Below are 11,571 nucleotides of genomic sequence, written 5' to 3' on the forward strand. Positions count from 1 at the left end.
GCCTTAACTAATATCTAAAAGAGGTCATGTTCTAGGTTAATAGCCTTGCAGCTGCAGTGTAGAGAAATCTGCAGTACTAAATATTGCTGTCTAAATAAAGGAGATGTAGCTAATAGTGCTGTCCAATGATGGTGAGTATTTGCACACAGATACTGACAATAATCTCAAGTGCCAGTTCATTTCACTTGAGTTTATTGTATTTGCACCTACACTGGAAAACAAATCAGGCCTGGAAACAGCATGTTGGTCATATAATTCATTCAAGCTGAGGAATTTCTGAAGGCCTCCAGCTGGAGAGAACGGTGTCCAAACTAATGAATTACAGGTGGTCTCATCCATCTTGACAGTCTTCACTTTAGATACTTTTACACTCACTGTCAAAATAGACTTTGTGAAGACTTCTTGATCTGTCTGTTTGAGGGAAAATAAATCACGAATCCCACTTCGACTTCAATAATACTTTCAAATTTTTAACAGGGACACTGACAGTGTCCAAAATTGTGCTACACTCAGAATTTGTAGAGTAAAGCATCGTCAGTCTGCATTTCCTTTTCTGTAAAACCTAATAGCCAAATATCTGTATATATCTTCTCAGCTATCAGGAGGGGGCTTATATTGAGAACTTCATGGAATAAAAGACGTCCTCCTATATCTACCATGCCCATCTTGCTCAGTGAATACAGTTCTCACAGTCTCTTGCTTGTTCCTTCTCAGTTCATTATTACACAAACAAATGGGGTCTTTCTTGTATAAACTCTACAGCATAGCCAAACTAATATAGATGATAAAGCTATTAATGCATCTCGCATTTGCATTTCATCCATGAGAAACGGATGTAGGAGAGTGCAAGAAATTGACTGGAAATTGCAAAATAAAATTTCTATGCCCATTAGAGTTATCCTTTAAGGTGTTTTGGGTTTTGTTTTTTTGATTTAGCTAAAAGACTTACGGGATTTTGGGTTTGCGTATTTGTATATTTTAATGTCTTCTGAGGAAGAACTGCCACCATTTCTTTGTTTATACAGGTATTTTGCAATCCACATTCCAGCCATTCTACCTAGTGGTGCATCCAGAAACTGTTACTGAGATGAAAACATAACACTGTTGGAAAGCTGCCAGAGAATGGCACTGAATTAATAAAGAATGAGAGAATAATGTAAAGCATGGGACCAATGCTGGCTATGGAGAGGGAGTGGGATATTCTTCACACCTACTAGCAATGGTCCTAAATGAGTCCTGACACTCAGATGTCCCATAATTCTGGATGTCAGCTTTGATGGTGATCCCTATGGAAGCATGAGAGCCTTGTTACTACAAGCCTCTCTGCAAGTGTCTAGCTGAGACAAACAAACTTTGCAGCTCACTTCTTCTCGACACCCCTGCTCAGCTACCACGTGTCTAGCCTGGTCAGTCTGTAGAAGAGGCAACTAGCAGCTGGTTGGTAGACATAGCCCTTACCCACTGCACAGTTCCCATTCTACAGCAGGAGAAAGAAGTATGAAACGAAAATAAAAAGGGCACTGCACCACTGATTTTCCTTGTGTTCTGTTTTTGGTGTTGCATTTTGTTACGTAAAAAGCACTGTTCATTATGGCTTGCTGCCAGTTGATTTGTCTGCCTTGTTCTTTTCCTTTCCTTCCAGCAATTATTCAAGGCACATAAAACTCTGATTGCCCTCCACTAACAATTATATCAAACATCCCCCCTCAAATTATTATATTGGCATTACCCTCTTTGGCAAATATTGGAAAAGAGCAAATACTACAAAAGCTGGTTTTGTGGCATGGTGTGCAACCAAGCAAGCAAGCGTGGAGACTAACATAATATATGAGATCTTATTCAAGTAGGGATTAGCATTCTCATTGTCGGAGAAGTTCAGCAGAGAGAATAAGATATCAGCAGCATCATTTTCCCGGGCAAAGCGCATACAATTGCAGTGGATTACTCATTAAAATCATTGTACCTGGCACAGAAATGAACACATATGGCACCGCAAATTTCCCTTGCCCCCCAGATCCTAGTGTCATATTATTTATACGAGTACTTATGGTTGTACAAATTCATCTGTCGATTTCCAGAACTTTCACCATATGGAAAGAGTCACTTACAAATTTACAGGTGTTGCACAGAGCACAGATGGCCACACACACGGAAATGGTGTTTGTAACATTTACATCCCAGGCACTCTGGAAACACTACCATCTTGCCTTTCACCTTCAAAATGTGTGCTGTACCATTACTGTGAAGCTACTGAAAGCATAATTAAATTTTCTGTGTGTTTTACAGTGCTGCAACAAGATTTTGAAATTGATGATAGCAGAAAATAGGAACACAATACAATTTTTTTTTCATAGCTGTTATCCCACAGAACAGTCACGATACTTACTTGCATACTGTTGTAACAAGGTGAGAAGGTTTACCCAAGCACGTATGTGACTCATCTCTTCATCGTCATGGTGGTACTCTCTTTACCAGTGCATCTTGTACAAGAACTGACGAACCTGCGCCTATAGTGTCTCAGCAGTATATTCTAAGGCCCATTCAAGGGCTCAGACTAAGGCTGTCAATGTCCTGTCATGTTCCTAGCAGAGTTTGAAACCCCTGCTCTCTCACCAGCAGCTGTTCTCAGCATGTTTGATGTGCCCCGGTCTGTGAGTGAATGAACCTCGTTGTGGCTCCACAGACCTCCAGCACCATCAAGCAGCTGATTGACTTACTACTGCTAGTTGGCTTTGTTAGCTGAGTCACCACTGTCAAAGCAAGTATAGCGCCTTTGTGGTCTAGAGCACATACAGAACTGGCTGATAAAATTTCAGAGCTGTTAAAAATTACCTTTGAAAATACATGGGGAATGGGTGACATTTCAGATAATGGGAAGAGTAAACATGTTGCAAGCTTTAAAAAGAAAAGAAGTAAATGAGGCCAGTCAGCAAAGCTTCTGTTTCTGGGAACCGAAGTACTGGAACAAATAACTGGATGGACTTCTTGGAAGACAACAAGGAGAGAGTAAAAAATTGTGTTACTTTTTTGTAAGAACAGATTATATCAGAATAATCCACTTCCCTTCTATGATGGGTAATAGATGCTGCAGACAAAGCAAAAGCAATTACTACTGTATTTCTTGACTTCAGAACGTCTTTTGATGCTGTTGTTCATAAGATTCTCCTTGGCAAATTAGAAAACAAGATGTAGATGAGTCTAGAAGAGAATAGACACAACCCATATTGGAAAAGCCATTCTCAGAGACAAAGAGGCTACTGAGGGGCACAGTCAACGTGGAAGTTTGTATTGAATTGAACAGGCAATAGGAGAAGGGGAAATGGCCTCAAGTTGCACCAGGGGAGGTTTAGATTGGACATTAGGAAAAATATCATGACTGAAAGAGTTGTAAAGCATTGGAACAGGCTGCCCAGGGAAGTGGTTGAGGCACCATCCCTCTAAGTATTTGAAAGACGCATAGATGCAGAACTTAGGGACATGGTTTAGTGGTGGAATCGACAGTGTTAGGTTAATGGTTGGACTTGATGATCTTTATGGTCTCCCCCAACCTTAATCATTCTATGATTCTATGAATGGGTTCTGTGAGGGGTCAGTGGCATTCAAGTGATATTCTACAGCAAGATACTGAAGAGCAGTTCCTTGGGAAGTCTTTCCTGATAAGGGTAGGATAAAGATACTAAATGCGTCTCAAGACAGTGGCATTCTCATTAACAGAGCTTTTAAATAACAAACTAGAACATAAATATGTTGAAAAAAACCCACAGGTAAGAACCTGGGTATCATAACCTCTCTTAGCATTCATTTTAACTGGTGGGTTTGATGCTCAGGAACCTGGGCAAATAAATCTCAGACACTCTTAAAGTGTTCATTTAGCTCAATGCTCTGACTCCAACCATAAGAAACAAGGCAAATATAAACTAATGTGTAGTCTCTGTATATGCCTCTGCATTTCTTACTCTTGTGTCTCACAAATGAAAGTCTCTCCCTATCTACAACATAGGTAGTTTACCTGTTGACTAGAGCAGCTCATGTAATGGAGTCACAAGCAGCAAGGAGGATCAATTGTTCATTGTCTGTTCCACGGCAGATGTTAGGGAATATCAGATGAAAGTAGTGGGTAGAGTTTCAGAGCAAACAAAAGGCAGTGGTTACTCACACCAAGTATTTATACTGGCTATGGTGCTCCTTCCTGCAGGATTTTGCAGATGCTAAAGCTTTTCCACTGGTTTAAGAGAGGATGAGTCTATTTCATGGAAGATAAATCCCTTGAGGATAACTAAATACACAGGAGTCACATTTGGCTTTAGAAGTCCCTGACTCATGCATGGTTAGAGGCTGAAACTAATACTAAGAAGTATCATATAAACTCATCCAGTTCTTACACCCTTTACAAAGGTATATGCATTTGATCATTAGCAGAGAGGCTACTGGGCTAGATGGACCTTTGGTCTGACCCCTTATGGCTGTTTCTGTTCCTGCAAATTGGTACAAAAGTAAAGTATCAAGTAGTATGAAAATAAATCTACTGTTGGATTTGTCTAAATACAGCATCTAATAGCGCGTTATGTTATTTTCTATAGTAGCCTTGCTGTTACAGTGATGAGGTATGCGAGTCCTGTCCCCACAAATCCCAGACATGACCACTGATAGACACAGTGGTTGTTTCACTGCCTACGTGGTCAAATGCACTGCACAGCGTGCCTCAAGGTCTTGGTCTAGTGCTCGTTCAGACTGAAGTGTTTGCTGGTGTGTGCTGCATCTGCCTTCCTGCCTGCACGCTTGGGTCTTTGCAAAGGAAGCCAGACATGCAGGAGGCGTAAGGTATCACCCATGGCTCATCCTGATACGGAATCAGGCTGCTCCTGAGAAGTTCACCTGGTGTATCCTCACCAAATTGGCAGCACCAGTCTTTGTGAGGTGATGTAACCGCTGCTTGCCACATACGACAACGTGGTCTATCTGGTTCCATCAGCTAAAAAGTGCAGGTGTCTTGCAGTGTAGACGTATCCGTAGTTATTACTTTCCACCAACTTGCTTGCCACAATATGTGGGTGTCACTATTTCTCTTTGCATTTATTCTATCTTGGCTTCATTGTACATCTAGATTAAACATAATCAATATGTCACACAATTACACAAATGCTTGTGTACATCCCCTGGGAATAGATCATCTTGCAGTGCTAAGCTGGTGTACAAAAGAGCAAATATGCTGCTGCAGACTACCATTTATTGCAAAATAATTTCAGCAGAGTTATACAATGGACTTTGAGACAAGCCTTAGTCCAGTGTTTTGCTCCTGTGCCTAATCTACGTGAGGCAGCTATTCACATCAGCAATGCTCTGCCAGAGGCTGATATCAATCAATGCACTTCCATATACCTTGAATTAGGAATATGCATGGCCCTGTTTCTATCTGCTACAGCTTCCACCATTGTAATATCAAACATTTATGTTCCAGAAATTCCTTCCTACTTGCAAGAATATAATGTTATAATAATCATACTAATATTCAATAATAATTCAATAACCTTTATTTCTTTTTGAGGAGCCAAATTTTGCCACTATTTCAATGAGCAGCTCCTTCTCTGAGAATGGTCCTCTTTGGTTTCATTTTCATACTTTTCTTTGGTAATACGGACGAAAAAATATGACTCAAGGGGCACAAGAATATGAGAACCTGGACTACTATAATTGGTAAGAAACCTAAGTTCATTAGAAAAAAAAAATTAACTCAAGATTTGTTATGAAGATGGAATTTCTCTAAAGCTAATAAACACTGAAAATCTAAATGTGACTTCTATTAAGAAAAATTGAAGTTTGCGTTGTTCCTGTGCCCTTAGGCACTACTATTTTGTGGAAGGGTTCTTTATAGGTGGAAGTGCTTTTCCTGCACACATGTAACATGGCTGCTTGGAGTGCTGTAGATCCTGCTTTGCTGGATGGACACCTAACTCTTAGGCATTACACCACTGAGTGTCACAACATCACGTATGTCAGTCTAGCAGTCTGAAATCATTAAAAAGACATTACATTACTTTAAATGTTTTGGATCAGCTCTCTTTGCTAATCATCATCTGACTAAACCAGGACTACCCATGCAAGAATTTGCAGAATCTGCTTTACCCAGCTCCGGCAGCACTAACTCTCTGAAGACTGCTGTTGTCAAAAGCTGTTCCCAGACAGCTTGGACTAGCTCAATGAGAAATGATGGATGAATGCCAGCTGACATAAACATAAATACCAATGATTTTTTTATTCCAGTCTTTGAACCGTGTGTTAATTGCAAAAAGATGTGTAAGATTGGTGAAAATGTGGAAAATGCAGTTGACTGGGCTATTCTGTACACTGATAAAATCTGCACAGAACTAAGACATGTGTCTTCACTTAATTTTGTAATTGCCAAAGGCAGTTTATAGACCCTCTCCAATTCCCTTCACTTGTCCCCCAAAATTCATGGGCTGCAAAACCCGTACTGGCATGCTTTCTGTTCTGCCAATTAAAGAAAGATTTGCAGAACCTTCATGTTGTGACTAGAAATATCGTCTAACGTGACACCAAAGGTACAACATTTATTAATGTTAGAAGAATGCTGTACTGTTAAATTACATTCTAATTGAAATATAGATCTTGGTATGTCAAAGTTCAAGGATGAGCTCTTTCCATTTGGCACATTTATTTCAAGACAATTGGATATAAAAGCTACCATTCTGCCCAGACAGTTTTACAAAGGCAGAAATAACTAAGGTAAACTTGGTCTGTACTCTGTAGTCATATCTCTTTCATCAGGGAAGTTCTCTCCCTATTGTAGCAATATTTGAAATTAGTATGGAAATGGAAATCAAATGCTTTTACCAGACATCTAAGCCTAAACTGGGCAGAATAAGGTGCAAAGCAGTGAATGTTTGCAGCAAAATGTCTTTTCATAGTCCTGAAAAATTAAAAAACTTCATTTTTCTCCTCTCATTTTACTCCTCTTAATCATCTCACTGAAATAAGTCTTCTCATGTGTTTGCAAAATCTTTTTTATGGAACCCCTACATCACTCACACTTTGAAATTTGGTGTTGTTAAATATGGTTTCCGATCAGCATGAAACAGCTGCCTTGAAGGGTCCTGAGACAGGATTTGGTTTTTTATCTTCAGTACAACTAGTGTAACACTGGGGTTTTTTAATCAAAAGAAAATCTTGTATCTCCCTCATCATTTCTTCAAGGTCTATGAGCTGCTGTCACCTTCTCCCTCAAGCAGTGCTTCTACAACATGACCCACAAGCCTTTCCTTTCTCTGGCACTTGCTGCTCCATTTATTACTCTGCCATAATCAATATAGTGAAGAAACGGCAAATCTAAAGGCAGTGAGCCCCAGGAGATCATTCAAGTATCAAGATAATGCTGTTTGGGAAGGTACAGAGAAGGGGTCTCTGATCTCACTGAACCACCCGTATGAGAGACCATGGTTTAGCAACAGGCTTTGTGGGCAGGCTCTACCCAGTTTTTTTTATCTGCTCTTTGGAGCTGCTGGCTATTATTGTGATCTCTCCCAGGGTCCTGCTCATTTTGTTCTCACTCCTAGAGAGAGAGTCACTTAGTGTCTCGAACGCACAGACGTTCATGCAGTCCTAGATCTCGTCCTCCCTCACATTCTACCTCCGTCCACGGGCCCTCAAGCAGAAGTCACCTGTTCAAATGAGATGGTAGCCAAGGGGCTGTCTTGGCATCCTAACTAGGTTAGTCTGGTCTGTGATCTTCACAGAATCACAGAATGGTTGAGGTGGGAAAGGACCTCTGGAGGTCATTTGGTCCAACACCCCCTGCTCAAGCAGGGGCACATAGAGCTGGTTGCCCAGGACTGTGTCCAGATGGCTTTTAAATATCTCTAAGGAGGGAGACTCCACAACCTTCCCGGACAGCCTGTGCAAGTGCTTAGTCACCCTCACAGTAAAAAAGAGTTTCCTGATGTTCAGAGGGAACCTTCTGTGTTTCATTATGTGCCCATTGCCTCTGGGCCTGTCACTGGACACAACTGAAGAGAAAGCCTGGCTCTGTCCTCTTTGCTCCCTCCCTTCAGGTACTTGTATACATTGATAAAATCCCCCCTGAGCCTTCTCTTTTCCAGGCTGAACAGTCCCAGCTCTCAGTTTTTCCTCATAGGAGAGATGGTCCAGTCCCTTTATCTTATTTGTGGACCTTAACTGGATTCTCTCCAGCATGTTCATGTACCTCTTGGACTGAGAAGCCCAGACCTGGACCCAGCACTCCACGTGTCACCTTACCCGTGCTGAGCAGAGGACAACGATCACCTCCCTTGACCTGCTGGCAATGCTTTGCTTCATGCAGCCCAGGATATCATTAGCTGCTTTTGTGGCAAGGGCACATTGCTGGCTTGTGTTCAACCTGGTGCCCACCTGCACCCCCAGGTCCTCTTCTGCAAAACTGCTTTCCAGGTGGGTAGCCCCCAGCATATATTGGTGCCTGGGGTTATTCCTCCCCAGGTACAGGACTTTGCACTTCTCCGGGTTGAACTTCATGAGGTCCCTGTCAGCCCATTTCTCCAGCCTGTCCAGGTCCCTCTGGATGGCAGCATGACCCTCTGGAGTGTCAGCTGCTCCTCCCAGTTTGTAACATCAGCAGACTTGCTGGGGGTACAGTCTGAGAGTACACTTTCCTGGGTACTCCTCAGCTTATCCAAAGCAGACAAGAGATGAAAGATATCAGAGTCCTTGAAACTGATCCCTGGCTTACATGCAATTTTGCAGCTGCTTTGATCAGCAGTTATCCTTCCCCATATTACAGCTCAGTAGATCCTGACCATGTTCCCTCACATGGAGGAACAAATTGGGTCCTTTTTTTACTATACTCTTTTCATCCAAGACTTTTAGTTACAAAAATACGGATAGGAACATATATATGTAACTACGCAAACATGCTCTCTGAGACATGCAAGGGTAGCTTCTAAAAGCTTAAAAGACAATATTAGGGCCTCTTCTAAATCTCTGCAATTTCAGTTTGTGTAAGATTACAAGAATAACTGTAGTGATAGTGAAAATTAGTAAACAATATAATTATTGCTATGTATTTGCTATATGTCACCCTGTTTATTTCAGTCTAAGAGTAACACATATACTTCTGCTAAGCCTAGCTATAGGGACAAAATGCCTAATAATTTTCTCAGAACAGTGCTTTGGAGAGGAGCTGTGTGTTCCAGAAATTAAAATCTACATTATTAGTTTAATCTCTGTAACTGTCTCCGCTACCTGGCTTTAAATTGCCACAATTTACTGAGGAAATAATAGCATATGTGGCTTCCTCAGCTTTTCTTCCAACTTCTCCTCATCCAGAGGGAGAAACACAGTCATCACGATCAGTTTACCCTCATCCCCAGACATGGCACCATCCTGCCAGGAAACAAACAATTTCACATTAATTATAATGGATCCCATGGTTCAGATAATAAAATCTCAAGTACTTTAAGGCAACTACTCCAACATCAATAGGAAGAAGAAGGAAGCGGCGTGATGAATAACACTATCTAAATGTGATTCCGACGGAGCTGGTCACTCACAGCCATGCTGAAAGGTAGCTTTCTTGTTGTTAGGAATGGGACTGCTTACAAAGTAAGGTGAAACACCACCGTAGGGAAACTAGTTGCTTTTAGGGGAATGAGACTAAATTAATCTAGTTTGGAAATTATTCATTACAAATTATTTTCTCAGCTCAAATCATGTTTTTATTAGTGCCTCTTGTTACATCTATTAGAATATCGAGATGATGAGTGCAGCGCAGAGAGGAAGCAATACGTCTGGGTTTTTTTGTAAAACAGATGCTTTCCAAAGCTCTGTATGTGAATCTTGGAAAACAATGGTTTTGATTTTCTCTTGATAAATGGTCTCAAGCATTTTTGACAATAGACGTCCTTTTCAGATAGAAACCTAATTAATCTTGGCCCTGCTGAATGGTTTCAGAGCCACGCACCCTGGCAGCAATAACACTGTCAGCTTTACCCTCGAATTAAATTCACACTTGAGGAGCTGTAGATGACAAATTTCAGATTTCTCTAACCCCTGATGCTGTTTTCAGCTTTTGAGTAAACTAAAGCAAAAGCTGCTTGCCGAAGGAAGTTGATAAAGAGTCGGTTGATAAAAGTCTATTGAAAAGGGTCTGAGCCTTGGGGTCATATAGTAAAACATTAAATATATATGTATTTATGTAAGGATTGTATCACTTAATCTATAAGTAGCACAATGGCCTTCCTTTATGCCAGCTTAAATCAGATATTTTAACACTTTTTCTCTTTCCTTTTAGGTATGTATATGTACTACTTTATATACATAGTTCAGAAATCCTCAAAGAGAATTATGTCAGGGTCAATTAAATAAATCAAGGAGAGATCTGGTAGTCCAAGTCCAGGACAACTCAGACATTGAAGTCAACTTCAGTTTTAACCCTAAACTTTAGAAAAACAGTCTTTTTCTCCAGTCTGGTACGTATTGATCTCAGTGGGGAGTGGGAAGGAGGCAACTTCTGTGCCTTGCATGTTTATACAGTGCCTTGAACATTTAAACACAAAGAAGTGCCTATTCGAGATGCAAGCGTGATTACTTTAAACAGTGTCCTTGAGCTCTCTGTTTACTCTTCCGGACACAGCACCGGAACGAAAGCCCAGTGGTCAAAGGGTTGAGATCTGAGTAGAAACTGGCATGGGAAGCATAGCATTCAGTTCTGGTCAGGAATCAGAAAAGTGAGAAAGGGGCAACTCTGGCACAAAGAGCTCAAGAACAATTCAGAAACAGAGGTTTTCCACAGAAGAATTTGTATCTTGTTTGATGTTTTTTTCTTGTGCATATTGACGTGGCCTTTATACAACTTTCCCAGCTCAGCCGGCATTATTTCTCTCTCTCTTAGGCATAGCTAAGTTATGAAAACAGAGGCAAGGTTTTGGGTTTTCCCATTCACCAAGGAAAACACAAAGAAAAGATATCTTGAGAATATATGGCCACTTTACAGTCCTGCTCAGCAACATGGTGTTTTCCCTTCTCGATACAAGCCACAATCTCTCCTAAACCTTGACAATGTCTGTTCAGCTGATCTGTCCACCAGAGATTTCTTCAGAACTGAACATGGCAATTTACTACTGCGAAAAGAATTTCCTAGCCTTGCTTCACCATGGGAAGGTGGCTGGATCTCAAACAGGTTCTACCTAGAGGCTTTACTTTCCTCCTTGGGCCTCTTTCTTTTCCCAGAGCTATACCCTGCTCCTGATTTACTGGACACAGCATTTAGGCAGAGTACATGCACACCTTAAAGTCATTACGATGAATGGTAAAAAAATGTTGGTAGGTTTCAGATTGCCATTTCAGTTTAAATTAAACAACCTTACAATATTCATTATTTAATATGGCTTGTTCAAGAGATTAAAATAATCATGACAATATCATTGCAGCATGATCATGGACAGAATTATACAATTTGTTTCAGTTTTGAGGAAATTAGACTCAGTGGGAGAAGAAAAAAATCCTCAGCCGTAAGAACCAGCTGTAGCACTAAAACATGGACAACAAAATCCATTCCCAATT

Source organism: Opisthocomus hoazin, chromosome 3, assembly GCF_030867145.1.
Source record: "Opisthocomus hoazin isolate bOpiHoa1 chromosome 3, bOpiHoa1.hap1, whole genome shotgun sequence".
In the NCBI taxonomy this organism is placed as follows: domain Eukaryota; kingdom Metazoa; phylum Chordata; class Aves; order Opisthocomiformes; family Opisthocomidae; genus Opisthocomus; species Opisthocomus hoazin.